General features: G+C 36.0%; 1 non-coding gene across 1 annotated transcript; it reads right to left on the bottom strand.

Moving 5' to 3' along the window:
* Positions 1-2,339: 2,339 nt before the first annotated feature.
* TRNAI-AAU lies at positions 2,340-2,412 on the bottom strand. The gene has a single exon. It is a non-coding gene; the product is annotated as a tRNA-Ile (tRNA).
* Between the last annotated feature and the right edge of the window lie 4,133 nt (positions 2,413-6,545).

Genomic DNA, 6,545 nt, shown 5'->3' on the forward strand with positions numbered 1-6,545 from the left:
AGGCGAACACACCTCCTGAGATTCCTCACGGAGTCGTTAGGGCAGGTGGTGCCGGCGGCAGCGCGGCCCCCTTCAGGCTCACGCCGAGCTGCAGAAGATGGCGCGAGGAAATCATGGATGCCAAGGCCACGCGTCGAAGAGCCACAGCGAAGCGGAGAGGAGGAGAAGAGAGAATCAACAACCATCTTGCTAAGCTCCGAAGCTTGCTCCCTAGCACCACCAAAGTAAGCGTGCTTACTAGTATTAAATTTTGAGGGCAAATTGCCAAATAGTACTAAATCACAAAAAATGATTAAATTTGTTCACCCTATTTTTTTCCAAGATCTGAAAAAAAAATTTCAATTTAAAAAGTGGAAAAAACATCTTTCGAACTTGACATTGTCTTTTTTGCCTAATTTTATTTTAAAAGTGCAAAACAGTTATCTTTGTGATTTATTTGGAATTTGTATAATTTTTTTTTTCCCGGCACAAAATTTTTATCCATATCACCAAATTATCAAGATTTAAGCATGAGGTGGGAATTAATGCGACAAGGCTCTCTTTTGGTTTATCATTCACACTAGAAAAAGCCCCCAAAAAGACCAAAACTTTTTATGTTTCTTTTGATTTTTTTATTATTTTTTTACCGGAAATTAATTTCTGAACAAGCGTAAATTGCAATTTTTACATGAAAGAGGAACCAGCAGGCGAAAAGTTTATTCGCAGTCAAAAATTAAAATGATACTATCTCAAAAAAAAAAAAACACCCAAAAAAACCGACAAAGAAGCATTTTGCAGCCTATCTGCCTCATTTTTCACATTATTATCCCCCTACATCTTTTCATGATTAATCCCCCTTAATTTATTCCAAACACAACCATGGAATAAAAAACACACCGTTTATACTTTTGCAGAAGCAAAACACCATCTTTTGATTCAAAGGTTTTCCCTCCCCAGCTTTATTCCTTTTTTTTTTAATTGAAAAAAATTTTTTTTTATTTATTTAGACAGACAAAGCCCCACTCCTTGAAGTGTCCCGCACGGAAGGAGCTGAAGCGGCAGACATCCCCAATAGCCGGAAAGCCCGGGGCCGACCGAACAGCGAAATTTAACCGATGGGGAACCCCCAGGAGGGCAGACCGGGGCATCAAGGGTTTTTGGGACCGGGGCCACCTTGCAGGATCTGATCAAGACCCGAAAGCCCTCGCCTGGGCCCAAAGCGGGGAAACACGACGCTTGGTGGGGGAGTAGGAAAGTGTTGTTCATAACCGGGGATGATGAATCTACTAGCTGTGATGAGCAATTGATAAGTGTTAGAGGGTTTTAAAACGGTGATGGAGAAAGGGGGTGAAGAATCGGTTCGGGAGGTCAAGAGGCAAAAAACCAATATCTATCCTTTTCATAGGTTCTTTGAATTTGAATTCAAGATTTTTTGACCTAAATTAATTTTCCCACTTTTTTGGAGTTTTTTTTGTGTTTTATTTTTAGCTAACATGGTATGTGAGGGAAAAAAATTGTGTTTCGTTTTTTATGTTGGGTTTTGAGAAAGTGAAGGGCCGCTGCCGTTACGCTGGCCTCCTCCGCCGGCGGTCGTGACGGACAGTTATATAAGGAGAGTGGGAATGTATATAGACCAAATATCATTGGTATATTTCCTTATTCTGTGTTGGAAGGTTAGAATTAAGTATATAGGTACGTGGACTCGACCCTTGGTTAGGGTTGGTTGTAATCAAAGTGCAAGATTTTTGGTTGCACTGCTAGTGAAAAAACGCTTCATTAAATTTTTACTGATTTAGTTTGAAATAATCTTTCTCAGAACGTATTGATCTTCATCCATTAAAAATCGAAACATTTTTCCGTTTTGGCTTGTCCTATAAGAAATGAAACATTTTCTAAAAATAAATAATTTTATCTCTACTTTTCACGCTCTCACTTTAGCTTCTTCTTTAACTCACAAAATAATACAAGCACTACATAAAATCTGCAGACAAAAGAAACTTTTCATATTTATGGACGGAGGAGTGTATATTATGTCTAGCAATATACATAAAATGTGTCAGTATTTGCAAACTTGTAGTAGTAATTTTATTGATTAATATAGATTGAATATCAATTAATAAAACATCTAAAAGTAAGAAGTATAGCCTTGCACAAAAGGTTAATTTATGTTTCAATTTAAATAACTTCAGGCTTATTATAATTTTCCATGTGTGATATGTAAATTCTAAGTAATACTCCATATAGTAGTAGTAAAAAAGATACATATATTCTTTTTATAGATAGTCGTAGACTCGTAGTGTCTTTTGCATCAATTACGCCTACTATACAAAATACGTAAAAAACATATCAGATCAAAAAAGTGGCCCATGCAGGTTTCGAACCTGCGACTTCGCGTTATTAGCACGACGCTCTAACCAACTGAGCTAATGGGCCTGGATGCTCTGATTCTAACTATACGATTATACTAATCCATGTCATGAATGAAGATAATGTAGTTTAACAACATTAGAGAATAAACGAAAATATAATTAATTTAAATTCTACTACTACTATTTTGATATATTATTCTTACTCGGTCATTCATTGTCGCGTCCTAATTCTCTTGATCAGTACTTAAAAGGTTATTTTAGTTGAAAGAAGAATATTAATGATTATATGCCCCATTATCTTATAATTATCTTTCTAGTATTAAATTGTGAGCTTTAATCTCGTAAATCAAACATAATACATATGAAATTCAATCTTTAAATTGAACAAAATCTAAAATATATACTCTGTTGATACAAACAAGAATGTGGATTTCTTAATTTATCGCGGTCGTAAAGATTTGGCTTCTTTTATACTCTCCTCGCATTAAATTAAACGTTTTCCTTTTTTATTTGTCTCATTAAGAATGAAACATTTCTAAAAATGACAATAATACTCTCTCACTTTTTCTCTCTCTTACTTTACTCTCTCTTCATAAATTCACAAACAACACTATATAAAATCCTACCAAAAAACAAATGTTGCATAATTATTGGACGGAGGAGTAATATTGTAGAAATGTAGACTAGAGTTGAGAATAGAAAGAAATAAAGAAATACTTATGACATAGATGAGAATTGAGAGAAAACTAGTAAAAAAAGAGATAAGAGATAGGATGGAATATATATGAATTTGAATAAAATAGACCTTAAAGGCAATTTCACCAAAAGTGATTAAGCTAAGTCACATGAAAGTTATTTTCGAGTCTCATCATCATCGCACAAACATTAGCAAGCTTTCAAGAGTTGCAAAATTTGTAGGAATATTGTTAAGGGTTGGAACAAGTATATTCATCGTATTAGCATCTACCTTAAAACATATTTTTGCATACATAAATAGTTACTATATTCCATCAATTTATCAGTTAACTTTACGTTTCTCGGCAAGCATGCTTTAGATTAGAAATAGGAGCAAGAAATAGGAGCGATCGAGGAATGCAAATACACAAACGTCTAGAGCACGTGAAGTGATAATTACCACTCCTTTACCAGAAGCCCCAGAGAGAAAGCGATCGATCCTTCTTACACTGCAAAATCGGTAATCATCCAAAACAAAATTAGAAATCCAGAAAATACGGATACACAAAATTGATGCATAAGCTCTAATTCAAAAACACGGACATCTTTATACGAATATGAAAGCAAAGAAAAATAAAACTCGACGGCTAAAATCTATCGATAATTCCATCCGTGTTAATTTGTGGAGTAGGAATGCTTTAAGCATCATATATTACCCTCTTAGTTTATAAGCAACAATAAGTACCTCCAGCGAGAATTAGGGGAGAAATGAGAATCGATGTAGAGTGTGCTCAATAATATCCAACGTTTTGCACTCTAAACCGGGATAACTAAAAGGAAATCCAATCTCAAATGCCATCTGCTATATGAAATACCTGTCTAAATTCTCGTAGCTGTGAGAGAAGAAAAAAATACCATATCTAAGAAAAAGCACATTTCGGTGAAGAGATTACATATGGAGCCGGAAATCGGCATAGACTTGGCAAGTTGAGCTGTAGTCGACGCCATTTTCCACCTGAAACACGCACTCGAGAGGTGAAGGAGATGATTAAAATTGAAACGATGCAGAATTAGAAGTAAGTAAAATTGAAAAGTAAAATTAAACACTTAAGTATGCAAATTAGTCGATGATTAAAACAATAGCATCGTTGCTAGATGAACAAGCTATTGATACAATCGAAATGAGATAAAATTTCGAGGAAAAAAAGGAAGAGGAAAACACAAATGTTTGTTGGATTTTTAGCGATCTTACTTCTAAGCGATCTTCACTGAAATTTGTTTGTTCTTTGAATTTGAGAGAGAGAGAGGCCCAGCTGGTGGTTGGCGGCGGAGAGAGAATTGGTTGTGATGATCGGTAGCAGGAGAGTACAGGTTGTGCTCACAAGCGAGCGGGAATTTGAGTCGGTTCTACAAAGTGAAAAGTGAAAAGTGAAAAGTGATTAAGTGAGAATTAGCTAATTGTAGTTTGATCCTAATTCATCTAAATACTTGGCAATTATTTTGTAATTGAAATTATAAAAATGTATAAAAAATTATAAAAGATAATCCTAATTCATCTTTCTATAAATGAGAATTAGGACCGTTAAATCTTTTTCTAATACACAAAGTCTACATCCCTAATTAAAATCAATCATACGAGATATCATATCCCTGAATAAAAATGATGGGGTTAAATTCAACAAAGCTTAACAAATATTAACCAAATTATTCATAAAATCACAAACCTCTCTTAAAATTGGAATCGTATCCTCTCTCCTCTGCTCCTCATCTCCTCCTCCCATCATCATCATCATCATCATCATCATCATCATCATCATCATCTTAAACTGCTTCTTCTTCATCATCATCTACAGCCCTCTCTTAAAATTGGAATCATTGCACCACTGGGATCACGGTGTGAAAGATCGATGCATTGCACATCATCGAGAAATTTCGTGAATTTCCACTTCATCTTCTTGGAAAGCCATATCTTCTTTGCCTCTTCATGGTGGTGTAACTAGAATCAAATTTCTTTTAACAGACTTAACCAGACAACGCTGCTTGATTCGCTTTGTCTTTTTTCTTGCTTGGAAAAGGTACAAAATAAACTTGAGATGCTTGTTTGGCTAAGGCGAAGGGATCATATTTTGGGTACTCTTTTCGCCAATATTCCACTTGTAATTTTGTACTTCGGATGAATAATTGCTTCACAGCGTGGAGGTAGGCCATGGCTATACCATACACGATTGAATGAACAACTTTCTTTATTGGTCGCACGGTATTCCACCTCGAAACTTCTTTTAAAATGCCGTAGAAGTAAATCCTCGTCATAGATGTAATTCGACCCTCTAATGCGCACCCAGTTTTGTTAGGCCGTGGATTTACTCTTTCCATAAGAGTATGTGTGGAATTATATCCATTGACAATACAAGCATTATACCTCGTGACCCCGGATCAATGGTCCACAGCGGCGAGATAGTACATATGGTTATCGCAAAGGCCAATTATTTTGGCCTGGATACTGGAACACTTAGTAGTGAGTAAATTAACATCTTTTTGACAATTTAACATGTACAAAATAAAATATATAGAATACTTACATATTCATTAAACCATGATGCATAGTGATTTTCTAATTCTTGATCCTATAAGTGGTGTTATTCTGGAAAGCACTCGCGCAATTGCTCAACGAACATCTTGTCATATTAAAAAATCGTTAACTAAGTAGTATATAGGTAGTTCAATAATTGATAATTAAGGAAATCAAACTTATAGCTCGAACTCCCTTTCTTCCTGTGTATTAAGCAATATGTAAGTATGTGCGGCTTTGTACTCGATTTCGACAAGCATCGTGTCGGTCCCTTTCCAACACATCTGGTATCATATGTAAAAAATCGGAAGCATATCTTTAGGGTAAGTAGATCCCCCTCCGTCGTCATTACGAACATCTCTGCATGACAACGGACATGTGACTCAGAAGTAATGAGTGCAAAAATGAGATGATTCCTCAGCCAGTATGCGTGTGCTCCGATCTTCCATGACCTTATTCTTTACATTCAACTTCAACTGTAGCATGTACCGTTCAAACGGATACATCCATTCGGAAATGCACCGATCACACGATCAATGCCTCTATATGCTAAGTGGTGGAAGATGCTCCATGGAGTCAAAAAAAGACGGAAATATCATCTCAAGCTTGCATAAGAGTACTTCAATCGACTCGTTGTACTTTGCCATATCGACATCTCGCTATCCTTTGTGGCAGTGAGATCTCTAAAGAAATTGCTCAACTCTGTGGGAGGTTCCCTTACGGCGTGTGGAAGTAACTCACGAAGTCCAATTGGTAGCAATCTTTCATAAACACATGACAATCGTGGCTTTTCATACCCGTACAACTTGTGTTTCTTCATATCGATGCATCTTGTGAGTTAGAAACATAACCATCTGAGAATTTCAAAATGTTGAGCCACTTGAGCAATAATTCATGCTTTCTTTGTCGAGTGTGAAATTTACTTATGATATTTCCGTCATATGGCCAAAAGT

This window comes from Salvia hispanica, unplaced genomic scaffold (assembly GCF_023119035.1).
Source record: "Salvia hispanica cultivar TCC Black 2014 unplaced genomic scaffold, UniMelb_Shisp_WGS_1.0 HiC_scaffold_391, whole genome shotgun sequence".
Taxonomy (NCBI): Eukaryota; Viridiplantae; Streptophyta; class Magnoliopsida; order Lamiales; family Lamiaceae; genus Salvia; species Salvia hispanica.